Raw genomic sequence first — 27,339 nt, 5'->3', positions numbered from 1 at the left:
GGAGTGTCAGGGAGAGAGCAGAGGTGAGGCAGCTGTGAGCAGGGAATACAGGGACTGTCAGGGAGAGAGCAGAGGTGAGGCGGCTGTGAGCTGGGAATACAGGGAGTGTCAGGGAGAGAGCAGAGGTGAGGCGGCTGTGAGCTAGGAATACAGGGACTGTCAGGGAGAGAGCAGAGGTGAGGCAGCTGTGAGCTGGGAATACAGGGAGTGTCAGGGAGAGAGCAGAGGTGAGGCGGCTGTGAGCTAGGAATACAGGGAGTGTCAGGGAGAGAGCAGAGGCGAGGCGTCTGTGAGCTGGGAATACAGGGAGTGTCAGGGAGAGAGCAGAGGTGAGGCAGCTGTGAGCTGGGAATACAGGGAGTGTCAGGGAGAGAGCAGAGGCGAGGCGGCTGTGAGCTGGGAATACAGGGAGTGTCAGGGAGAGAGCAGAGGTGAGGCAGCTGTGAGCTAGGAAACCCGTCTCCTGCACCTGACTTCCTGCTGTCTCTGGGTGAGCTGGATAACCCAGACCTCTGTTTCATCAGTTGCAGCTGTGCAGTATGTGCATGTCTTGTTTTCTCCTCCCTTGGAGGGAGATGATCCCACCGGAATGTGGGCAGTTGTGGTGAGACACAAGCCCTCTCACCATAATAAATAAATAAATAAATAATAAAAATAATAATAATATATATATATATATATATATGTATATATATATATGTATATATATATATATATATAGACCGTCTACTTGTATTTGTGCGTTATTAATAAAATATGCCTATTCATCTAGATTGGTGAGTGCCTGCATTCTGAATCTACTATATATATATATATATATATATATATACAATGTAGAACTCAGCAGCACTCCATTCATTCATAAATAATCAAATAAAGCCGCTGCCTTCCCTGTAATATCCCTGTAGTGGGTATCCATAAACAGATGTAGAGATGTCCTGAGGTAAATGTTTGCCTACATAACATTGAAACGTTGACTGGCTACACAACGCTTGTGTCCTGCTTTTTCATTCCCTGACTGGGAGCCGTGAGTGCCGCTCATCTCTACATCTATATATATATATATATATATTTATAGACACAGCAAGTAAGGGCGGCACTGGGAGACTTCTCAAATGCAGTGAAAGATTAAGTGCTTTTTATTGAAGTAGCAACGTTTCGGGGGGTCGCAGCCCCTTCGTCAGGATACAGAACAATACAACAATTAATCTTTAAATACCTGTGCTCAGTGAGGTCCATCCCGCCGCCTCCAGCCGCGCTGCCCGGTTTCCGGTCCTGACGTCACTCCGCCCACAGGAAATGACGCGGCTCCGGTCCGTCTGGCCGGCGCTCTGGGGCTCTTTGGGTAGGTAACCATGGTGATAGTATAACAACAGCGAACACAAACCATTCTATAGCAGCATAAACCAATCATTTGCTGTGCATATTCATATTATAATAAAAATGACACAAAGATTACCCATATAGTAATACAGTGATAAATATATACAGTGAGACATAAAATATAAAAACCCTAACAAATTCATGCAGCGGATCCAGTAGAGGCAGTGCATAGGGATAATGGAATGATAATAACCACCTAAACTTATTGTATAGGTGCTACTACCCACAGTGCGTGTAGATTAAACTCACGGAATTATAGCCAGTAATCGGTCAGACGTAGTACACAATTGGAGATAATTGTCAGTAAAAGACTAGCTCTTCCACTGTTTAGAGGTAGCATTTTAAACTCAATGCTTCGTTTTAAACCTCTCGGAAATTGTGTATTTAGTGTAAATATCCATTTAGCTTTAACCTGTAATAGTCTTCTAGAGCGATCCCCCCCTCGTAATGAGAACGGGTCCTGATCTATGATCTTATACCTCAAGGTCGCCATCCCATGCTTAGCAAGCATGAAATGGCGAGCCACCGGTTGATCACTGCTGCCAGACTTGATGGCCTCCCGTATTGCATACCGATGCTGTGCCATCCTTGTCTTGAAGGCACAATCGGTTTTGCCCTCGTAGGCTATATATATATATAGGCTATATATATATATTAGAGATGTGCACCGGAAATTTTTCGGGTTTTGGTTTTGGATTCGGTTCTGCGGCCGTGTTTTGGATTCGGACGCGTTTTGGCAAAACCTCCCTGAAAATTTTTTGTCGGATTCGGGTGTGTTTTGGATTCGGGTGTTTTTTTCCAAAAACCCTCAAAAACTGCTTAAATCATAGAATTTGGGGGGAATTTTGATCCTATAGTATTATTAACCTCAATAACCACAATTTCCACTCATTTCCAGTCTATTCTGAACACCTCACACCTCACACCTCACAATACTATTTTTAGTCCTAAAATTTGCACCGAGGTCGCTGGATGACTAAGCAAAGCGACCCAAGAGGGCGGCACAAACACCTAGCCCATCTAGGAGTGGCACTGCAGTGTCAGACAGGATGGCACTTAAAAAAATTGGACCCAAACTGCACATGATGCAAAGAAAAGATAAAAAGAGGTGCACTGTGGTCGCTGGACGGCTAAGCTAAGCAACACAAACACCTCAATATCACAGGAATTATTCGTTCTAATCAATGGTATTATTGGTCCAAATCACTGGAAGAAAATTACAAAATCACTGGAATTATTCGTTCTAATCAGTGGTATTATTGGTCCAAATCACTGGAAGAAAATGACAAAATCACTGGAATTATTCGTTCTAATCAATGGTATTATTGGTCCAAATCACTGGAAGAAAATGACAAAATCACTGGAATTATTCGTTCTAATCAATGGTATTATTGGTCCAAATCACTGGAAGAAAATGACAAAATCACTGGAATTATTTGTTCTAATCAATGGTATTATTGGTCCAAATCACTGGGGAAAATGACAAAATCACTGGAATTATTCGTAAACATTTGTAGAAAGTCGCTGCTTTCTGATTACAGAAATGCTCAGATATTCCTGTGAATCCAGAATCCCTTCCCAGAGGAAAAAGAAATTGAGAAACCGTTATTTGAGAACGTTTGTTCTCTTTCCCTTACAAGTTACAAAGGAACAAACCACTTTCCAAGAAGACTGACGTTTTTGGGATTATGGAGACATAATGTTTTTGAATATAAATCCTAAAGCAGGTGATGTATTAGAGCAAAAGAGTGCAAGAGACCAGCCATGCAGTTTCTGAAATATTATGACAAAATGTTACTGTATTTCATAAGCAATCATTCCTAACTCTGCTAAGTACTGTTTGGTATACTGTATCTGGATTCCATGAGGTAGTTGTCCATTATTTCAGCTTCCATTGACCTTTTTGAAAGCGGTAGAAGTTATCGATTCTTTTATTTTATTTTTATTTTCCCCTATTTTTAATTTTCTCCTGCATAGCCCAGTAAAATGTTGCAATGTTAAGTATTGACTTGTGCCTTCAGGGGGTACACTTCTTCACCAAACCCAGCCAAATCTCATCCTAACCCTCTGTTCCACGTTCTCTATGTACCCCATCTGTGTCACCCATGTCTGTCTACCCCTCCCCTTTAGATTGTAAACTCTCACGAGCAGGGCCCTCTTCCCTCATGTGCTTATCCTTTGTCTTACTTTAATAATCTTCAACTGCATCAACTCCAGCAGTCTTCTGCCACCTGATACTTATTCCAGTGTCATCTGCTGATGTAACTATGATTATTTACCCTGTACTTGTCCTATACTGTCATCAACTGTAAGTTGCTGTTTTCCTGTTTGATTATTTATGTACCCTGTAATTGGGCGCTGTGGAACCCTTGTGGCGCCATATAAATAAAGGATAATAATAATAATAATAATATAGGGTGTATAATCCCCAGGTGTATCTCACACATCACACAGTACAGTATATAGCAGGGGTGGGCAATTATTTCAGCTGAGGGGCCATTTCACATTTCCTGTCAGTATCCGAGGGCCACAAACAAAATAGCATCTCCCCCCACTTGACAAAAATATAGGGACGTGGCTTCATGTGGAAGAGGTGTGGAAAAAAATAATACAGATTCATATAAGGCTGCACAATGGTCTCCATTATTCAAATTGCGCCACACAGCGCCACTTACACACATTACACCAGGTAGAGACCCTTTAACACACATTGCGGCAGGTAGAGCCCCCTTTTACACACATTGCGGCAGGTAGAGCCCCCTTTTACACACATTGCGGCAGGTAGAGCCCCCTTTTACACATTAACATTTTATTTAGGATAATTATTGCGCAGCAAGAAAATTATCCAGTGTCTTATAGCCCCTGGGGAAAGGTGTGACACAGTGATAGAACACGGGGGGTGTGACACAGTGACAGAACATGGTGGAGGTGACACAGTGACAGAACATGGTGGAGGTGACACAGTGACAGAACATGGTGGAGGTGACATAGTGACAGAACACGGGGGGTGTGACACAACACGGTGGGGGTGACACAGTGACAGAACATGGGGGGTGACACCAGTGGTGTCAGAAGGCGGGTGCGGGGGGTGCGGCCCGCACCCGGGTGTCCCCCTCGGACGGGGTGACACCAAAGTGCCAGCTCTTCTGCTGTGACAGGAGCCGAGTGCTGCAGTGAGATAATCTCCTGCAGCACTCGGCTCCTGTCACAGATAAGAGCCGGCACACACACAGTCCAGTCTCCGGGGTCAGCCAGCATCTTTGGGGAAGCTGGACATGCCCCCGGAGCGAAAGAGAAAAGACCCGCCAGGCCACGACCCTTCAAAATTAGGTCACACCCCCTTTTCGGGCGCCACGCGGCCAAAGTGGGGGGAGGGGGTTGTAATAGTACAGAGTGCGCTCCGGGTGATGCCTCTGGGCGACACGGTGACAGAACACGGTGGGGTCGACAGTGACAGAACACGGCGGGGGGTGACAGTGACAGAACACGGGGTGTGTGACACAGTGACAGAACATGGGGGGGGTGACAGAACACGGGGGGTGTGACACTGTGACAGAACACGGGGGTGACACGGTGACAGAACATGGGGGTGTGACACGTGACAGAACACGGGGGTGACATGGTGACATAACACAGGAGGGGATGGTACAGCGAGAGCTAAAGTTCTCTCCCCGCAACCTAAAAACAGTCTGACGCCACTGCCCGCACACACAAATATACACACACTATCACACACACACTCTCACACACACACACACACACACACACACACACACACACACACACACACACACACACACACACACACACACACACTTTTCCCATTTACTTACTGATCTGGCTGGCAGTGGCAGGAAGGATGGATCTGTACCAGTCTGCCTCTTGTCCCATGTAGCTCCGCCCCCTGAGGTCCCGTGTAACCACGCCCCCTCAGCGGCACGTAGCTCCGCCCCCTTTTCGGCTGAACACAGCCGTTGTCACTGGGGACTCTGGAGGAGGCTGCTACAACGCAGCAGGGGAGAGAGGCGCCGCCGGCAGCTAGGAGGTACTGCAGTGCAGAGCAATGACAAGCAGCTCAGCCGGTCGGGCTGCTTGTCATTACTTGCTGGTGGGCGGCAGTGGGCCGGGCAGGATCGGTTTGCGGGCCGCATCCGGCCCGCGGGCCGTATTTTGCCCACCCCTAGTATATAGGGTGTATAATCCCAGGTGTATCTCACACATCGCTCAGTACAGATTACAGGATGTATAATCACCAGGTGTATAACACACATCGCACAGTACAGTATATAGGGTGTATAATCCCAAAGTGTATCTCACACATCGCTCAGTACAGTATACAGGGTGCATAATCACCAGGTGTATCACAAACGTTGTACAGTACAGTATACAGTGTGTATAATCCCCAGGTGTATCTCACACATCACACAGTACAGTATACAGCGCGTATAATCCCCAGGTGTATCTCACACATCGCTCAGTACAGATTACAGGATGTATAAAATCACCAGGTGTATAACACACGTCGCACAGTACAGTATACATACTGGTCACAACAATGCAGCAGATATTGAGCACTGATCAGGATACTAGAAGTGACACAGAGCTGCAAGATACAGCAATGGCCTACTGTACTGTACTATATATGTATACTGCTGGTCACCAAAATGCTGCACTGTCCTACTATATACTGCTCACAATAATGCAGCACAGAGATAGTATACTTGACACAGAGCTGCAAGATACACAGCAATGGCCTACTGTACTGTACTATATATTAGAGATGAGCGGGTTCGGTTTCTCTGAATCCGAACCCGCACGAACTTCATGTTTTTTTCACGGGTCCGAGCAGACTCGGATCCTTCCGCCTTGCTCGGTTAACCCGAGCGCGCCCGAACGTCATCATGACGCTGTCGGATTCTCGCGAGACTCGGATTCTATATAAGGAGCCGCGCGTCGCCGCCATTTTCACACGTGCATTGAGATTGATAGGGAGAGGACGTGGCTGGCGTCCTCTCCATTTAGATTAGGGTTGAGAGAGAGAGAGAGAGATTGACCTGAGGCTGTGATACTGTAGAAGAGAGTGCAGAGTTTAGTGACTGACGACCACAGTGACCACCAGACAGTGCAGTTGTTTGTTTTATTTAATATATCCGTTCTCTGCCTGAAAAAAACGATACACACAGTGACTCAGTCACATACCATATCTGTTTGCACTGCTCAGCCCAGTGTGCTGCATCAATGTATATATATATCTGACTGTGCTCAGCTCACACAGCTTATAATTGTGGGGGAGACTGGGGAGCACTGCAGTGCCAGTTATAGGTTATAGCAGGAGCCAGGAGTACATAATATTATATTAAAATTAAACAGTGCACACTTTTGCTGCAGGAGTGCCACTGCCAGTGTGACTAGTGACCAGTGACCTGACCACCAGTATATATAATATTAGTAGTATACTATCTCTTTATCAACCAGTCTATATTAGCAGCAGACACAGTACAGTGCGGTAGTTCACGGCTGTGGCTACCTCTGTGTCGGCACTCGGCAGCCCGTCCATAATTGTATATACCACCTAACCGTGGTTTTTTTTCTTTCTTTATAGTCATACTAGTTACGAGTATACTATCTCTTTATCAACCAGTCTATATTAGCAGCAGACACAGTACAGTGCGGTAGTTCACGGCTGTGGCTACCTCTGTGTCGGCACTCGGCAGCCCGTCCATAATTGTATATACCACCTAACCGTGTTTTTTTTTTCTTTCTTTATACATACATACTAGTTACGAGTATACTATCTCTTTATCAACCAGTCTATATTAGCAGCAGACACAGTACAGTGCGGTAGTTCACGGCTGTGGCTACCTCTGTGTCGGCACTCGGCAGCCCGTCCATAATTGTATATACCACCTAACCGTGGTTTTTTTTTCTTTCTTTATACATACATACTAGTTACGAGTATACTATCTCTTTATCAACCAGTCTATATATTAGCAGCAGACACAGTACAGTGCGGTAGTTCACGGCTGTGGCTACCTCTGTGTCGGCACTCGGCAGCCCGTCCATAATTGTATATACCACCTAACCGTGGTTTTTTTTTCTTTCTTTATACATACATACTAGTTACGAGTATACTATCTCTTTATCAACCAGTCTATATATTAGCAGCAGACACAGTACAGTGCGGTAGTTCACGGCTGTGGCTACCTCTGTGTCGGCACTCGGCAGCCCGTCCATAATTGTATATACCACCTAACCGTGGTTTTTTTTTCTTTCTTTATACATACATACTAGTTACGAGTATACTATCTCTTTATCAACCAGTCTATATTAGCAGCAGACACAGTACAGTGCGGTAGTTCACGGCTGTGGCTACCTCTGTGTCGGCACTCGGCAGCCCGTCCATAATTGTATATACCACCTAGCCGTGGTTTTTTTTTCTTTCTTTATACATACATACTAGTTACGAGTATACTATCTCTTTATCAACCAGTCTATATATTAGCAGCAGACACAGTACAGTGCGGTAGTTCACGGCTGTGGCTACCTCTGTGTCGGCACTCGGCAGCCCGTCCATAATTGTATACTAGTATCCAATCCATCCATCTCCATTGTTTACCTGAGGTGCCTTTTAGTTGTGCCTATTAAAATATGGAGAACAAAAATGTTGAGGTTCCAAAATTAGGGAAAGATCAAGATCCACTTCCACCTCGTGCTGAAGCTGCTGCCACTAGTCATGGCCGAGTCGATGAAATGCCAGCAACGTCGTCTGCCAAGGCCGATGCCCAATGTCATAGTACAGAGCATGTCAAATCCAAAACACCAAATATCAGTAAAAAAAGGACTCCAAAACCTAAAATAAAATTGTCGGAGGAGAAGCGTAAACTTGCCAATATGCCATTTACCACACGGAGTGGCAAGGAACGGCTGAGGCCCTGGCCTATGTTCATGGCTAGTGGTTCAGCTTCACATGAGGATGGAAGCACTCAGCCTCTCGCTAGAAAAATGAAAAGACTAAAGCTGGCAAAAGCAGTAGCACCGCAAAGAACTGTGCGTTCTTCGAAATCCCAAATCCACAAGGAGAGTCCGACTCCAATTGTGTCGGTTGCGATGCCTGACCTTCCCAACACTGGACGTGAAGAGCATGCGCCTTCCACCATTTGCACGCCCCCTGCAAGTGATGGAAGGAGCACCCGCAGTCCAGTTCCTGATAGTCAGATTGAAGATGTCAGTGTTGAAGTACACCAGGATGAGGAGGATATGGGTGTTGCTGGCGCTGGGGAGGAAATTGACCAGGAGGATTCTGATGGTGAGGTGGTTTGTTTAAGTCAGGCACCCGGGGAGACACCTGTTGTCCGTGGTAGGAATATGGCCGTTGACATGCCTGGTGAAAATACCAAAAAAATCAGCTCTTCGGTGTGGAAGTATTTCACCAGAAATGCGGACAACAGGTGTCAAGCCGTGTGTTCCCTTTGTCAAGCTGTAATAAGTAGGGGTAAGGACGTTAACCACCTCGGAACATCCTCCCTTATACGTCACCTGCAGCGCATTCATAATAAGTCAGTGACAAGTTCAAAAACTTGGGCCGACAGCGGAAGCAGTCCACTGACCAGTAAATCCCTTCCTCTTGTAACCAAGCTCACGCAAACCACCCCACCAACTCCCTCAGTGTCAATTTCCTCCTTCCCCAGGAATGCCAATAGTCCTGCAGGCCATGTCACTGGCAATTCTGACGATTCCTCTCCTGCCTGGGATTCCTCCGATGCATCCTTGCGTGTAACGCCTACTGCTGCTGGCGCTGCTGTTGTTGCTGCTGGGAGTCGATGGTCATCCCAGAGGGGAAGTCGTAAGACCACTTTTACTACTTCCACCAAGCAATTGACTGTCCAACAGTCCTTTGCGAGGAAGATGAAATATCACAGCAGTCATCCTACTGCAAAGCGGATAACTGAGGCCTTGACATCCTGGGTGGTGAGAAACGTGGTTCCGGTATCCATCATTACTGCAGAGCCAACTAGAGACTTGTTGGAGGTACTGTGTCCCCGGTACCAAATACCATCTAAGTTCCATTTCTCTAGGCAGGCGATACCGAAAATGTACACAGACCTCAGAAAAAGAGTCACCAGTGTCCTAAAAAATGCAGCTGTACCCAATGTCCACTTAACCACGGACATGTGGACAAGTGGAGCAGGGCAGGGTCAGGACTATATGACTGTGACAGCCCACTGGGTAGATGTATGGACTCCCGCCGCAAGAACAGCAGCGGCGGCACCAGTAGCAGCATCTCGCAAACGCCAACTCTTTCCTAGGCAGGCTACGCTTTGTATCACCGGTTTCCAGAATACGCACACAGCTGAAAACCTCTTACGGCAACTGAGGAAGATCATCGCGGAATGGCTTACCCCAATTGGACTCTCCTGTGGATTTGTGGCATCGGACAATGCCAGCAATATTGTGTGTGCATTAAATCTGGGCCAATTCCAGCACATCCCATGTTTTGCACATACCTTGAATTTGGTGGTGCAGAATTTTTTAAAAAACGACAGGGGCGTGCAAGAGATGCTGTCGGTGGCCAGAAGAATTGCGGGACACTTTCGGCGTACAGGCACCACGTACAGAAAACTGGAGCACCACCAAAAACTACTGAACCTGCCCTGCCATCATCTGAAGCAAGAAGTGGTAACGAGGTGGAATTCAACCCTGTATATGCTTCAGAGGTTGGAGGAGCAGCAAAAGGCCATTCAAGCCTATACAATTGAGCACGATATAGGAGGTGGGATGCACCTGTCTCAAGCGCAGTGGAGAATGATTTCAACGTTGTGCAAGGTTCTGATGCCCTTTGAACTTGCCACACGTGAAGTCAGTTCAGACACTGCCAGCCTGAGTCAGGTCATTCCCCTCATCAGGCTTTTGCAGAAGAAGCTGGAGACATTGAAGGAGGAGCTAACACGGAGCGATTCCGCTAGGCATGTGGGACTTGTGGATGGAGCCCTTAATTCGCTTAGCAAGGATTCACGGGTGGTCAATCTGTTGAAATCAGAGCACTACATTTTGGCCACCGTGCTCGATCCTAGATTTAAAGCCTACCTTGGATCTCTCTTTCCGGCAGACACAAGTCTGCTGGGGTTCAAACACCTGCTGGTGAGTAAATTGTCAAGTCAAGCGGAACGCGACCTGTCAACAACATCTCCTCCTTCACATTCTCCCGCAACTGGGGGTGCGAGGAAAAGGCTCAGAATTCCGAGCCCACCCGCTGGCGGTGATGCAGGGCAGTCTGGAGCGACTGCTGATGCTGACATCTGGTCCGGACTGAAGGACCTGACAACGATTACGGACATGTCGTCTACTGTCACTGCATATGATTCTCTCCCCATTGAAAGAATGGTGGAGGATTATATGAGTGACCGCATCCAAGTAGGCACGTCACACAGTCCGTACTTATACTGGCAGGAAAAAGAGGCAATTTGGAGGCCCTTGCACAAACTGGCTTTATTCTACCTAAGTTGCCCTCCCACAAGTGTGTACTCTGAAAGAGTGTTTAGTGCCGCCGCTCACCTTGTCAGCAATCGGCGTACGAGGTTACATCCAGAAAATGTGGAGAAGATGATGTTCATTAAAATTAATTATAATCAATTCCTCCGTGGAGACATTGACCAGCAGCAATTGCCTCCACAAAGTACACAGGGAGCTGAGATGGTGGATTCCAGTGGGGACGAATTGATAATCTGTGAGGAGGGGGATGTACACGGTGATATATCGGAGGATGATGATGAGGTGGACATCTTGCCTCTGTAGAGCCAGTTTGTGCAAGGAGAGATTAATTGCTTCTTTTTTGGTGGGGGTCCAAACCAACCCGTCATATCAGTCACAGTCGTGTGGCAGACCCTGTCACTGAAATGATGGGTTGGTTAAAGTGTGCATGTCCTGTTTATACAACATAAGGGTGGGTGGGAGGGCCCAAGGACAATTCCATCTTGCACCTCTTTTTTCTTTTCTTTTTCTTTGCGTCATGTGCTGTTTGGGGAGGGTTTTTTGGAAGGGACATCCTGCGTGACACTGCAGTGCCACTCCTAGATGGGCCCGGTGTTTGTGTCGGCCACTAGGGTCGCTTATCTTACTCACACAGCTACCTCATTGCGCCTCTTTTTTTCTTTGCGTCATGTGCTGTTTGGGGAGGGTTTTTTGGAAGGGACATCCTGCGTGACACTGCAGTGCCACTCCTAGATGGGCCCGGTGTTTGTGTCGGCCACTAGGGTCGCTTATCTTACTCACACAGCTACCTCATTGCGCCTCTTTTTTTCTTTGCGTCATGTGCTGTTTGGGGAGGGTTTTTTGGAAGGGACATCCTGCGTGACACTGCAGTGCCACTCCTAGATGGGCCCGGTGTTTGTGTCGGCCACTAGGGTCGCTTATCTTACTCACACAGCTACCTCATTGCGCCTCTTTTTTTCTTTGCGTCATGTGCTGTTTGGGGAGGGTTTTTTGGAAGGGACATCCTGCGTGACACTGCAGTGCCACTCCTAGATGGGCCCGGTGTTTGTGTCGGCCACTAGGGTCGCTTATCTTACTCACACAGCTACCTCATTGCGCCTCTTTTTTTCTTTGCGTCATGTGCTGTTTGGGGAGGGTTTTTTGGAAGGGACATCCTGCGTGACACTGCAGTGCCACTCCTAGATGGGCCCGGTGTTTGTGTCGGCCACTAGGGTCGCTAATCTTACTCACACAGCTACCTCATTGCGCCTCTTTTTTTCTTTGCGTCATGTGCTGTTTGGGGAGGGTTTTTTGGAAGGGCCATCCTGCGTGACACTGCAGTGCCACTCCTAGATGGGCCCGGTGTTTGTGTCGGCCACTAGGGTCGCTTATCTTACTCACACAGCGACCTCGGTGCAAATTTTAGGACTAAAAATAATATTGTGAGGTGTGAGGTATTCAGAATAGACTGAAAATGAGTGGAAATTATGGTTTTTGAGGTTAATAATACTTTGGGATCAAAATGACCGCCAAATTCTATGATTTAAGCTGTTTTTTAGGTTTTTTGGAAAAAAACACCCGAATCCAAAACACACCCGAATCCGACAAAAAAAATTCGGTGAGGTTTTGCCAAAACGCGGTCGAACCCAAAACACGGCCGCGGAACCGAACCCAAAACCAAAACACAAAACCCGAAAAATTTCCGGCGCTCATCTCTACTATATATGTATACTGCTGGTCACCAAAATGCTGCACTGTCCTACTATATACTGCTAACAATAATGTAGCACAGAGATAGTATACTTGACACAGAGCTGAGCACAGATATTTGCAGCACACTGAGCACAGATATGGAGCGTTTTCAGGCAAAGAACGTAGATATTTTCAGCACACTGAGCACAGATATTTGCAGCACACTGAGCACAGATTACTGAGCTTTTCAGGGAGAGAACGCAGCCACGTCCTCTCCGTTCAATCTCCAATGCACGAGTGAAAATGGCGGTGACGCGCGGCTCTTTATATAGAATACGAATCTCGCGAGAATCCGATAGCGGGATGATGATGTTCGGGCGCGTTCGGGTTAATCGAGCAAGGCTGGAAGATCCGAGGCTGCCTCGGAACCGTGTAAAATAGGTGAAGTTCGGTGGGGTTCGGATCTCGGAGAACCGAACCCGCTCATCTCTAATATATATACACTGTATATATATATATATATATATATATTAGTGATGAGCGGGTTCGGATCCTCGGGATCCGAACCCGCCCGAACTTCACCTTTTTTCTCACGGGTCCGAGCGACTCGGATCCTCCCGCCTTGCTCGGTTAACCCGAGCGCGCCCGAACATCATCATCCCACTGTCGGATTCTCGCGAGATTCGGATTCTATATAAGAAGCCGCGCGTAGCCGCCATTTTTCACTCGTGCGTTGGAAATGATAGTGAGAGGACGTGGCTGGCGTCCTCTCACTTTGTTTCAGGGGGCTGCAAATATCTTTATTCTGGGGACCAGCAGTATTATAGGAGGAGTACAGTGCAGAGTTTTGCTGACCAGTGACCACCAGTATTATACGTTCTCTGACTGAAAAACGCTCCATATCTGTGCTCAGTGTGCTGCATATATCTGTGCTCACACTGCTTTATTGTGGGGACTGGGGACCACCAGTATATTATATAGGAGGAGTACAGTGCAGAGTTTTGCTGACCAGTGACCACCAGTATTATACGTTCTCTCCTCTGCCTGAAAAACGCTCCATATCTGTGCTCAGTGTGCTGCATATATCTGTGCTCACACTGCTTTATTGTGGGGACTGGGGACCACCAGTATATTAGATAGGAGGAGTACAGTGCAGAGTTTTGCTGACCAGTGACCACCAGCAGACCCTGTGGCTGAAATGATGGGATTGTTAAAGTGTGCATGTCCTGTTTATACAACATAAGGGTGGGTGGGAGGGCCCAAGGACAATTCCATCTTGCACCTCTTTTTTTCTTTCATTTTTCTTTGCATCATGTGCTGTTTGGGGACTATTTTTTTTGAAGTGCCATCCTGCCTGACACTGCAGTGCCACTCCTAGATGGGCCAGGTGTTTGTGTCGGCCACTTGTGTCGCTTAGCTTAGTCATCCAGCGACCTCGGTTCAAATTTTAGGACTAAAAATAATATTGTGAGGTGTTCAGAATAGACTGAAAATGAGTGGAAATTATGGTTATTGAGGTTAATAATACGATGGGATCAAAATGACCCCCAAATTCTATGATTTAAGCTGTTTTTGAGGGGTTTTTGTAAAAAAACAAAAACAAATCCAAAACACACCCGAATCCGACAAAAAAGTTTCAGGGAGGTTTTGCCAAAACGCGTCCGAATCCAAAACACGGCCGCGGAATATATATATATATATATATATATACACAGCTTACCAAGCTTGTTCTATCAACATTTCAGGCGCCTTTATTTGTGCATTTCATCATCCTGACGAAAGGCGCAAATAAAGGCGCCTGAAACGTTGATAGAACAAGCTTGGTAAGCTGTGTGTCTTCTTTTGCAAATCCTCGGAGTGCCGCCCATCAATCTGTGCTATCCGCTGGGCTCTGTAGTGCCACGGGAGGGCACCCAGGTATTAGTTTTTTGCTGTTGGAGTGCCGGTCACATTTGTGTGTATATATATATATATATATATATATATATGTATATACTAGGTGATTCATTGCGCCCTATGGGCGCTCTTCACATCGTCGTAAGGGGCTACGCCCCCTTAACCCTTGCACACCCTTGTGGCGTGCAATATTTTTATTATATGGAGTATTACCTCCAATCATAATTGTGTGAGTGGTTAAATATTGCACGGACAAAGGGCGTGCAATGGTTAAGGGGTGGAAGCCCCTTGCAATGGGGTGAACAGCGCACGCAGGGTCTGATGAATCACCTAGGTGCTTTGGTTGGGGGAGTGGCAGGTGCGGAGAAGACGCGGATGGGATCCGGGGGTGCCGCTGGAGGGGGAGGAGCGGTTGCAGTGGTGCCGCAGGTGGGGGAGGGGCTGGTTCGGTGGTGCAACAGGTGGGGGTCTGGAGCCACCGTGGGTGGGGGAGGAGCAGGTGCGGGGGTGCCCCGGGTGGTGGAGGGGCGAATGCGGCGGGTGGGGCCGGTGCGGGGTTGCTGCGGGTGGGGGAGGGGGTCCGGAGCTACCGCGGGTGCTAAAGGGGAGGTGTGGGGGTGCCGCAGATGGGGCCCGGAGGTACTGTGACTGGGGGGGGGGCGGGTAATGCTTCTTCTGCTTCACCTGTTAGCAGCTAAGCTGCTGTCCTCCCTTTGGCAGTGGCTCTCCCGGAGACTCGCACAGCAGCCAGTCACTATTGTTAGCGCCAGTGTCCCAACGCGCCGCATTACAGGTAAGAAGATGAACTCTATAAACTACAGCTCCCAGCAGCCCTAAGGGCCAGAAAGCCTCGGCGCTAAGGGCTGCTGGGAGCTGTAGTTTATAGAGTGCGTCTACTTCCCTGTAATGCGGCGTGATGGGACACTGGTGCTAACAATAGTGACTGGCTGGCAGAACTGAGTGACTGGCTGAATCAATGTAAAAGGTGAGAGTGCTGTGCAGTGTCAGTGACACTGCACACAGGCCCGGCGCTAGCCGCTCAGCAAAGGGAAGCAGTGCAGGGAGGCACCAGGAAGGAGAGGCGTTCTCCCTGCTCTGCATCCTTGTGCTGAGCTGCTGCTGCTATCCCTGCTGCTGCCGGCTGCTGTCACACATGCAGCGGCGCCAACAGCACAAAACCTCCTCCAGGGGGGAAACTAGGATTTTCGTCACCCGGGGCAAGGCAGTAATTTGAAACCCCCCTCCCCCCGCACACACACACACAAACACACACACACACACACACACACACACACACACACACACACACACACACACACACACACACACACACCCCTATCAGACTAAAATAATCAGATTATCAAACATTTTGAAAAAAAGGAGATACTACTGGTCAACATTCCCCTTTGTGCCTCAAATGCCTTATGCGTCACATGCCCCACCAGCGTGTTCAATTACATGCTCCTCTGTGTGTCCCCATACATTGCACTATATCATAACACTTCATCACTGCGCAACTCCCCTATCCACTGCACTATATCATAACACTTCATCACTGCACTACATTCCCCTATCCACTGCACTACATCACTAAACTACATCCCCTACACGCTGAATTACATCACTACACTACATGCCCCTATGCTCTGCACTACATACCCTATATGCTACACTACATCCCCTTATATGCTACACCACATCAGTGCACTACATGCCCCTTTATACTGCAATACATTACTGCACTATATACCTTATATGGTACACTACATCACTACACTACATGCCCCTATGCACTCCACTACATACCCTATATGCTATACTACATCAATACACTACATCCCCTTATATGCTACACCACATCGGTGCACTACATGCCCCTATATACTGCAATACATGACCACACTACATTCCCTTTATGGTACACTACATCACTGCACTACACCCCCCCTATAAGCTACACCAAATCCCCCCATCTGGGAGGCAAAGCGTAGGTTGATACTGCTAACTGGGCCTCTATAGCTTGTAGGGTGCACTGCACGCTAGTCGCAGCACTGCATGGCAAAGAAGAGAGTTTAAGACAGTAGCCAACATGGGAGAGATCCCAGGTACTGGAGCTCACCCGCACAGCGTCGGAGCCAGTTGTGGGTAGGCAGGTGATTCAGATACATTTCCCTGGGAGCTGTCTGCTGTCTCACTGGAGCAGCACAGCACTGCCAGTAAAAAAAACTAAACAAAAAAAACCTGCTCCTCTGTAACTCCATGGCGCCCCCTCAAATCCTGCACCCGGGGCGCATGCCCCCTTAGCCCCCCCCCCCCCCCCCCTAGTTACGGCCCTTCCTCCTCTCCCCCTCGGCGCCGGCAGCACAAAGCCTCCTCTTTCCCCCCGCTCCCCTGTGACATTCAGTGGCCGGGCGGGAGCCAAAGGGGGCGGAGCTAGATGGGAATAAGTGGCGGAGCTAGATGGGACCATGCTGCAGCAGGAGGATGAGCTGCTACAGCTTCGGCCAGCCATACTTCATTAGGTAAGTGTCTGGAAAGAGAGTGAGTGTGTATGTGTATATACACTGTGTCTCTGTATACTGTATATATGTGTGACTGTGTATGTGTGTAATGTATGTACAGTGTGTGTGTGTTTGTATATATATATATATATATATATATATATGTGTCTTTTGTATGTGTGACTGCGGCATAATGTATGTAAGCATCACTGGTACAGTAGGCGTTACGTGTGTAAGCTGCATTGCTACAGGGGGCTTTACGTGTGTAAGCGGCACTGGTACAGGGGGCATTACGTGTGTAAGCGGCATTGCTACAGGGGGCTTTACGTGTGTAAGCGGCACTGGTACAGGGGGCGTTACGTGCGTAATCGGCACTGGTACAGGGGGCATTGCGTGTGTAAGCAGCACTGGTACAGGGGGCGTTATGTGTGTAAGCGGCACTGGTAAAGGGGACGTTACGTGTGTAAGCGGCACTGGTACATGGGGCGTTACGTATGTAAGCGGCACTGGTACAGGGGGGGGTTACGTGTGTAAGCGGCACTGGTACAGGGGGGGTTACGTGTGTAAGCGGCACTTGGACAGGCGACGTTACGTGTGTAAGCGGCACTGGTACAGGGGGCGTTACGTGTGTAAGCGGCACTTGGACAGGCGACGTTACGTGTGTAAGCGGCACTGGTACAGGGGGGGTTACGTGTGTAAGCATCACTGGTACAGGGGGTGTTACATGTGTAAGCATCACTGGTACAGGGGGCGTTATATGTGTAAGCATCACTGGTACGGGGGGAATTACGTGTGTAAGCATCACTGGTACAGGGGGCGTTACGTGTGTAAGCGGCACTGGTACAGGGGGGGTTACGTGTGTAAGCATCACTGGTACAGGGGGCGTTACATGTGTAAGCATCACTGGTACAGGGGGCGTTATATGTGTAAGCATCACTGGTACGGGGGGTATTACGTGTGTAAGCATCACTGGTACAGGGGGCGTTACGTGTGTAAGCGGCACTGGTACAGGGGGGGTTACGTATGTAAGCATCACTGGTACGGGGGGCGTTACATGTGTAAGCGTCACTGCTACAGGGGGCATTACGTGTGTAAGCGGCACTGGTACAGGGGGCGTTACGTGTGTAAGCGTCACTGGTACAGGGGGCGTTACGTGTGTAAGCGTCACTGGCACAGGGGGCGTTACGTGTGTAAGCGTTACTGGTACAGGGGGCGTTACGTGTGTAAGTGTCACTGGTACAGGGGGCGTTACATGTGTAAGCGTCACTGGTACAGGGTGTGTTACATGTGTAAGCGTCACTGGTACAGGGGGCGTTACATGTGTAAGTGTCTCTACTACAGGGGGTATTATGTGCGCTGTGCCTTATAAAGTATGCGAGGGTGCAAATTTATAGTTTGCAGGGGGGTGCCGAACACCCTACCCCTGGCCATGACTGCACACCCACTGCACTGCACAGCACTGTCACCTTTTACATTGACTCAGCGTCCAGACATTACCCTCCACGATATCACCCACTTTATCCGTTATATTAGCCATCTCGGGGCTTCCAGGCCGGCAGGCCAGGTGCTGTGCTGCGGAGTCAGGGCCTCTGGGGATATGGGCGCGGCTGTGGCAGGGAGGCACTTCTGTGACATCACACGCAGAGGAGGCTCCAGGGCTCAGAGAGTATGCGGCGCAGGGAGGGCTATGAAAGCCTTCCGCTGCGCCGCCTTCATACACATCTATGCCGGTGGCTGCAGCAGCTTTTGTTCCACCTGCGCTGCGGCTAGGGAGTGGGGATTGTTGATGGTGGAGGGGGCAGGCGGACTGGCAGCAGGACACAGGACGCTGCAGTAAAAGGATTTCCCCCCCCCCTATCTGCAGCGCAGAGACTTGCTGCAGATGCAGTGACATACCCTCCAGCTGCACCTTTTTGGCAGGGACAGTCCCTTTTTTTATGGTCTGTACCGATTTTTGACTCTCCAAACTTCCATTGAAAGTATAGGAAAGGGGGAGTGGCCACGCCACTGTACCCGTAGCCACGCCTCCTTTTCGAATTTGCATCAATGTTTATGTGTAAATTGTTGGAGGGTATGTTGCTGCAGATGCAGGGGGACTATTTTGAGGTGTGGGGCTGGAGCTGCAGCTCCATCAGCCCCATTGCTAATCCTGGTCTGTGAAAACACAGCAGCCATAGGACAGAGCCTCCCATTGGATGTAATCTGTGTGGGCAGAGCCGGCCATAGCTATAGGCAAACTAGGCAATTGCCTAGGGCATTTGATATGCCTAGGGGCATCATCAGCTTCTGCTGATTAAAATGATATGTGGCATGCCTATATTCTGTGTGTAGCATTTCATATGCAGATACAGCCACAGTCTCACACAGTATATAGGCATGCTGCATATCATTTTAATCAGCAGAATCTGCTTGTGCATCCTAGCCACATAGCAATGCAAATAAGATGCATTTTCATAAAAAAAGGTGCCCGACGTTAGCATTGAGGCAAGATTTATGAGGACACATCTGTATCCAAGCAGAGGCAGAGGTCACAGTGTTAGTGGCAGTGTGAGTGCTGTGTGCATGCGAGTGGGTTGGTTGTGCAGTAGTGTTCGGAATATGTGTAAGGAGCATTATGTGTGTCATGTAAAAATGCATTAATAATGTGCAACATATGTGTAAGGGGCACTATGTGTGTCATTATGTGTATAAGGGCATTAATAATGTGTGGCTTATATGTAAGGGACATTATGTGTAAAAGGGCATTAATAAAGGTTGTCATAATGTGTAAGGCGCATTATGTTTATAAGGACATTAATAATGTGTAAGGGGCATTACTGTGTGGAATTATGTGTATAAATTCATTACTAATATGTGGCATTATGTGTATAAGGTGCTCTACTATGTGGCGTTGCGTATAGAAAGGGCACTATTGTGTCATCTAATATGAATAAAGAGCAATAGGGTGTGGTGTAATGTGATTAAGGAGCAATTCAGTATGATGTAATGTGAATAAGGGGCTCTACTGTGAGTAGTAATGTTTATAAGGTAAAGTAATACTACTGTGGGATGTAATATGAATTATGGACACTATTGCATGATCAAATGTGAATAAAGTTGCAGTACTGTGTGGCGTAATTGGAATTGGGGTTACTATTGTGTGGCCATGCCCCTTGCGAGCAAAAACATACCCTTTTTGCGCTGTGCGCCAAATGTGCGAACTGTTCCTATTTAAAATATAGGGGGTACAAACACCAAAATAAGGACTGCTATGGGTGAGGGGTGATGGTGCTGGGAAAGAGGTGCAACCAGCGGTGGTGCTAGGGGGCACCAGCCAAAATCTTGCCTAGGGCATCATATTGGTTAGGGCCGGCCCTGTGTGTGGGAGGGCGTTTCTCACCCACTCAGCTGTGGACTGGGTGTGATAGACCTGCCACTAACCCAATGAGAGCTCCTAGCCACGCCCAGCGTTATACACACAGGCACAGAGTCACAGATCTGGGCTATTATATAGGAGATATATATATATATATATATTTATATATATATATACAGATGGAGCCACGCCAGTCATGGCTCCGCCTGTGGCAGGGGGCGCCAGCCTAGGCACGCCTATCGCAGCATTGGGGACGCGCGTGCGTGTGAGACGCACACGCGCCCCATTCACTGCATCTCTGTGCACTCCCGTAGCGTGGCTAGGCGCCAGATCACCTAGTCACGCCGGGAGTGAACGTTTGCGATGGCGCTGCATCAGATGAGCGCGGCTCCATCTGTATACACAGGTAGTCGGTGACTGGCACGCCAGATACAGTAACAATGCAATAGCTGCCTTGGTGCCTGCAGTAGTATAAGGATAACAGTCAGTCACAGGAACTCATGAGTCCAGTTACTATCTGTAAGCGGTCCACTTCATCTTAGTAGGACACTCCACAATGCGGGGATCCCAGCTGCCCTGAGTTCAATGTGGGGATCCCAGCACCTGTCAGTGGCAAACGCAGGATTTGCATGGGGGGGTTTCCAGAACTGGGCGGAGCCAATCACGGGGGTGGGGACTGAGGTGACCCAGTATATGCTGGGTCCGTAAAACTAGTGTGTCTGTGTGTGTATATATATATCTACACATATATATATATATATATATATACACATACACACACATACATATACACATATACATAGCATATTAAACATGCATACATATATATATACATATATATATATATATATATATGTACAAACACATACAGTACACATATATATATACACATGTATATATATATCATATGTGTGTGTGTGTGTTTATATGTATGTATGTATGTATATACATGTGTATATATGTATGCACATGGATATATATGTACTATAATTAAAATAAAGTAAACTTTTATTGCACTTACAAGTGCCACCAGGAAGACAGCAGGCTGCAGAGGACGCTAGACACTCATTAATAATACTCATGCAGCTACTTTTTTTTAGTGGAGGGGGGTTTCTGGGTGCTCGGAAACCCCCCCTGGGTGCGCCACTGCCTGTCCTACCAGAATGTCAGCTGCCCAGAGTACACGATGACACATGCTATCTCAGTCAAGTCATCTATCTGTCTCTGAATATGTTTCCACCTCCCTTTGTACATGAGGTTGCACTCTGCGAAGAGAGGTGGGTCACATTGTCTTCAGAGATTTCACCCTCCATACTCTGTGTAAACACGTTTGCTTTCTTTTCAAGGATAGGCAAGTAATTCCCTGCTGTGGAGTTTCTGTTTGACGCTGTCTCTCTCTGTTTACTATGTGGTGATGTTATCTCTCCGGGCTATCCTCAATTCTCTTCGCAATTTGTGCCCTTTTACCTGCAGCACTATCATGACCAAGTGAAGATTTTCTCCTAGGCATTGTGAAATCTCAACATAAAAGAACCGTTAGTGCAGTGGACCTCTCCCCGTGGAGCCCCGTCCACAGTTCCCTGATGACTGATTGTGCTGATACGTAAAACCTGAAACCTACCTGGGAAAATGATCTACACAATGGAGAAAATTGCATCGCAATCGGTTCAGTGGTTTCGGAGTTTATGGCAATCAGACAGACAAACAAACAAACAAACAAACAAACAAACAAACAAACGTGTTCTCATTCATTAGATAGATAGATAGATAGATAGATAGATAGATAGATAGATAGATAGATAGATAGATAGATAGATAGATAGATAAATAGTAGCTATGGGATAGATAGATAGATAGATAGATAGATAGATAGATAGATAGATAGATAGATAGATAGTAGCTATGGGATGGATAGATAGATAGATAGATAGATAGATAGATAGATAGATAGATAGATAGATAGATAGATAGATAGATAGATAGATAGATAGTAGCTATGGGATAGATAGATAGATAGATAGATAGATAGATAGATAGATAGATAGATAGATAGATAGATAGATAGATAGACTGGCTGCAGTTTATGTGAGTAAATATTTACACTTGCAATACAACGTGAGCTCCTCTCTAGAATATGGAAATGAGAGGAGCATTTTTGAATAATCATTATGCATGTTTTAGACAAAAGAGTCTAGACGAAAATAAGATTTTTGACATGCACATTCCTTTACAGACAGATTTTCCAGTATATTTGCATTTAATATTAATGAAGCTCATATCCGCTCTTATGTTATGAAATACAGATTGAAATTCATCCTGTGTGCCTGTAGGAACACTACATCCTCATGTGCAAGAGACTAGATTTGTATGCATGTCCCCAGAAGCTGTCTACCAATTTTAAGGTAAATTATATAAGCCGCCACAGAGTATTTCATGTATCAATTACTCTTTGATAAAAGAATTTCACAGTAAAGTTATAGGAATTGTGATTAGAATTTCAATGAACCACAGCCTAGATATACATGTAATCTCCTGGCAGAGTCAGAAACACAAATATGTGTATAGAATAGACTACTGTTCAGTGCAAGGAGTGTCTCCTCAGCAATATCTGATACGTATGGGAAGATAAATGATGTCTATACACTATGGGGTAAATTTACTAAAGCTTCTAAAAGAGAGAATTGGTGATGTTGCCAATAGCAACCAATCATATGCTGTCTATCATTTCTCTATTGCATTTTAGAAAATCATAGACAGCATCTGATTGGTTGCTATGGGTTACATCAGTAATTCTCTGTTTTAAAAGCTTTAGTAAACATACCCCTATGAGGCTGATTCTGATTTGGGAGCAAGGCAAAAAAAAGCAAGTACTGCAACTTTGCACCTGGGTAAAACCATATTGCACTGCAGGTGGGGCAGATATGGCATGTTTACAGAGATTTAGATGTGGATGGGGTGTTCAAAACGGTTGTGGAGCATTAGATATACATGCAAAAGGTCTACAGTCATTAGGTCAACCACTAATGGTCGACGGGGTCATTAGGTCGACATGAAAAAGGTAGACAATAGGAAAGGTTGATGGCTCAAAAGGTCGACATGTGAGAAGATTAACACAACATAAAAAAAAAAATTGGTGTAGTTTTCATCATGCATGTGGAACCTCAGTTGGTGTACAGCGCTTCCTCCTTATTCCCAATCATAGTCCACGTGGATTGCAAAGTATGAAAAAGTTGATTAAAATGCTACCCCCCCAAAGAGCAGTGTCGACAATATGTGTGTCTACCATATGTGTGTCGACCATTTGAACCGGTCAACCTTTTGTACCAGTCAACCAACAGCACTGTTGACCTTTTACATGTCAACCTATTGACTATGTTGACCTTTTGACAAGGTCAAAATAATGCATGTCAACCATTTGTGGTGACTGAATGACTGTCAACATTTTCTTGGCCAACCTATAGTCCGGATACCTGTTTAAAACTCAAACCTAAATTTACAATGTAAAAATAAAGATGTCCAGCATGTGTGGGCTACATCCAAAAGCAGCCAGTGTTTACCCTGCATGCAAATTAGACCCCCGTGTTTTGTTTTTTTGTCAAAATCACCCTCTGTGTTTTGGTTTTGGATCTAGATTTTTTGGTTAAAAAAAAATGCCAAAAACATCCAAAATAATTTAACATAGGCCTGTTTTGTTCCTACAGTATTATTAAACTCAATAACATTAATTTACAGCCCATCTGGACCTCCTCACAGTTCACAATATTGGCCCTCATTCCGAGTTGTTCGCTCGTTAGCTGCTTTTAGCAGCACTGCACACGCTAGGCCGCCGCCCTCTGGGAGTGTATCTTAGCTTAGCAGAATAGCGAACGAAAAATTAGCAAAACTGCTACTAAATAATTCTTAGCAGTTTCTGAGTAGCTCCGGACCTACTCACAGATTGCGATCAGCTCAGTCCGTTTAGTTCCTGGTTTGACGTCACAAACACGCCCTGCGTTCGGCCAGCCACTCCCCCGTTTCTCCAGACACTCCCGCGTTTTCCCCTGACACGCCTGCGTTTTTTAGCAAACGCCGGGAAAACGCTGAGTTACCACCCAGAAACGCCCCTTTCCTGTCAATCATTTACCGATCAGCAGTGCGACTGAAAAGCGCAGCAGAATCTTCAGCAAATCTGCTAAGTTTTTAATTAAACAACTAAGCGCATGCGCCCTGCGTACCATGCGCATGCGCAGTTTGCAACAAATCGCTGCATAGCGAATATCAGCATTGAGCGAACAACTCGGAATGACCCCCATTGTTCACCAATATTGGCCAAAAGCTGGCTGGCTGGCTGGCTGAATAAAGTGATAAAGCAGTGGCAAAAACACGGCAGCTACTTTAAAAGAATATATCTATAATACATTGCGACACAGCAGTGGCAGACACTGAAAGACCCTATCGAAAGAATGTTTTCAAAAGAAGAGGCCCCAGGGCAGTAAAGAGAAATGGAGGTAGCGGATGTAGTGGCAGGCAGATAAAGCATTGATTGATTGATTTAAATTATTTAATTAAATTAATTAATTGATCGATTTATTTAGAAAATTAAATACATTTGACATGACCATCTGTTTTGCAGCAACTGAGCAGAGAAGAGGCCATAAAAGAATATAATGTTTATAGCCAAGGATTCCTGACAAGGGATGAAAGAGAAGCTAAGAAAAAAGAATTGTTGCACTGTAGATAGATAGATACTGTCATTGTACAAAAACAAAAAAAAATTGTACAGAACAATACAAATTTCAATCCAGGTCAACCACATAACATAACAATTTAGGAACAACATATTGATTAAAACTCCTCAACCAGGTTCATTCTTACAATAATAGATAGAAAAAATATAACGTGAGGTTCTAGATTTGATACAGCGGAAACGCCTTTTCGAATATAAAAGAGAGAACGAGGATGCTGGCAATCTTTTAAAATACTATTTACTTACGTAAACTGCTCCTGATGTACAGTTCTTCAACGGTGGGCAACTCAGTACTAATAATATACCCAGTTGTTTTGACCACCCGGTCTATTTTGGTGCAATTTCCGTTTCAAACTGAAATTCAGTAAGTTAGGACATTCTCAATACCGCAGTGGTACAAATTCATTAAATGTTTCTTGAGCAAATTCACTGGCTACAATATCCTCAAAAAATACAATCGCTGTTGCGCATTCTTAACCATAACCATAACTGAAACATTAGAACTCCAAGACAAATCATTCGAGATGATGGTTCCCAATAACTTAAAATCTTTAACTCTTTCAATCTGCAGATCTGCAATAAATAACGGTGATAATGTAGACTTATTTGTCTACCTAAAATCAATAATTATTTCTTTAGTCTTTTTCGAATTAAAAAACAAACAATTTAGTCTCACTCCATCTAACCAAACGATCCACCTCTTTGCTGTACGACATCTCATCCCCAACTGATGTGAGCCACGCTATTGTTGTATCATCAGCAAATTTCATAAAAATTTGCTTATCGGAGGTCGTCACTGGACAGGTATTGCTGAATGGCTACATAACACTACTGCACATCTGCTACACATAAAATTGATCACACTCTTGATTTTGTCTTCCATATTGGATTATAAGTCTCTGACCTAAAAATAAACCCAGTGATGTGGTCAGACCACCATACAATTCAGATCTCATTTGAAACCCCTTGAACTAGAACTTTACCCTTCAAGTTGACCAGGTATCGTCAAAGGAGGGGTATGACTCCCCAGGATTTTGCAGCAAACCTGGGTCTCTCTCCAGTAATAGGGGCGTGTGAAGATCATTGTTCCCTACTTCATTATTGTAACAGGGATGCGACTGCTGCAATGGATATTATCTCCCCTATGTGCATACAACCCTGCTTACCAGACCGTCAAGTCCCTTGGTTTGACAACAGTGTAAGTAAACTCAAGAAAAGGTTTTGCAGACTTGGAAGACTATGGAGGAAGACAAACCTGGTAGAGGATAAGTTAAAACTAATCAAACGTTGGAGAATATCAACCAACAATCACCGACAAGAAAACAGAGTTGCTTTCAAATGAGATCACGGCAGCAAACAATAGGCCAGCTCAGCTTTTCCGCACAGTGGAGATGCTTTGCAAACCACCATGCCTGCAGCTTGATGAAACTCTCTCCCGGCAAGATGCAATTCTTTGCAGATAAAGGACCCTATTCAGCTTGGATTGCAACTCGTAATCCAGTGCCGTAACTAGGTATTTTAGCGCTGTGTGCAAGAAACGGCATTGGCCCCTACGCAAGACAGGAGCAGTGCGCGCCGCAGGCGCGCGGAAAACATATAGGGACGTGGCTTCACGGGGAAGGGGCATGGCCACAAAATAATGCTAATTAATACTACGGTGCATAGTAGTCTCCTCTCCATTATTCAAATTACGCTGCACAGTAGCGCCACTACACCAGGTAGAGCCCCTTTTTACACATTACGGCAGACAGCATCCCCTTTTTACACATTACGGCAGACAGCGTTCCCCTTTTTACACATTACGGCAGACTGCATCCCCTTATTACATATTACAGCAGACAGCGTCCCCCGTTTTACACATTACACCAGACAGCGTCCCCCTTATTACACATTACAGCGTCCCCTTATTACACATTACAGCAGACAGCGTCCCCCATTTTACACATTACAGCAGACAGCGTCCCCCATTTTACACATTACAGCAGACAGCGCCCCCCTTATTACACATTACGGCAGACAGCGTCCCCTTTTTGTACACATTACGGCAGCCAGCGTCCCCTTTTTGTACACATTATGTCAGCCAGCGTCCCCCTTTTTACACATTGCGGCAGACACACGAGAGAGAGAGAGAGAGAAAGAGAGAGAGAGAGAGAAAGACAGAAAGAGAGAGAGAGAGAGATATACTTACGATCTCTCCCGCTGGCAGTCAGGCTCCTTGTGCTGGCAGAGATCCCGGCCAGCCGCAGGTGAAAAGGAGGAGGAGGGAGGGGGACTGGAGCTGCAGCAGCGCTATGTAATTGGTAGAGGCGCCGCTGCAG

The 27,339-nt window shown here is 46.4% G+C and overlaps 1 long non-coding RNA gene across 1 annotated transcript in view; it reads left to right on the top strand.

Moving 5' to 3' along the window:
• LOC134929503 (uncharacterized) overlaps nucleotides 1-25,552 on the top strand; it is a 141,710-nt gene extending 116,158 nt beyond the window's left edge. Inside the window, exons 2-3 of the long non-coding RNA XR_010178600.1 lie at nucleotides 22,599-22,697; nucleotides 24,908-25,552. This is a non-coding gene — a long non-coding RNA (uncharacterized LOC134929503). The remainder of the gene's footprint in view (nucleotides 1-22,598; nucleotides 22,698-24,907) is intronic.
• The last annotated feature ends 1,787 nt before the right edge of the window (nucleotides 25,553-27,339 follow it).

The sequence above is a fragment of the Pseudophryne corroboree genome, chromosome 5 (assembly GCF_028390025.1).
Source record: "Pseudophryne corroboree isolate aPseCor3 chromosome 5, aPseCor3.hap2, whole genome shotgun sequence".
In the NCBI taxonomy this organism is placed as follows: domain Eukaryota; kingdom Metazoa; phylum Chordata; class Amphibia; order Anura; family Myobatrachidae; genus Pseudophryne; species Pseudophryne corroboree.
The sequence above is the reverse complement of the archived record's forward strand: the minus strand, read 5'-3'. Positions and strand labels throughout refer to the sequence as shown.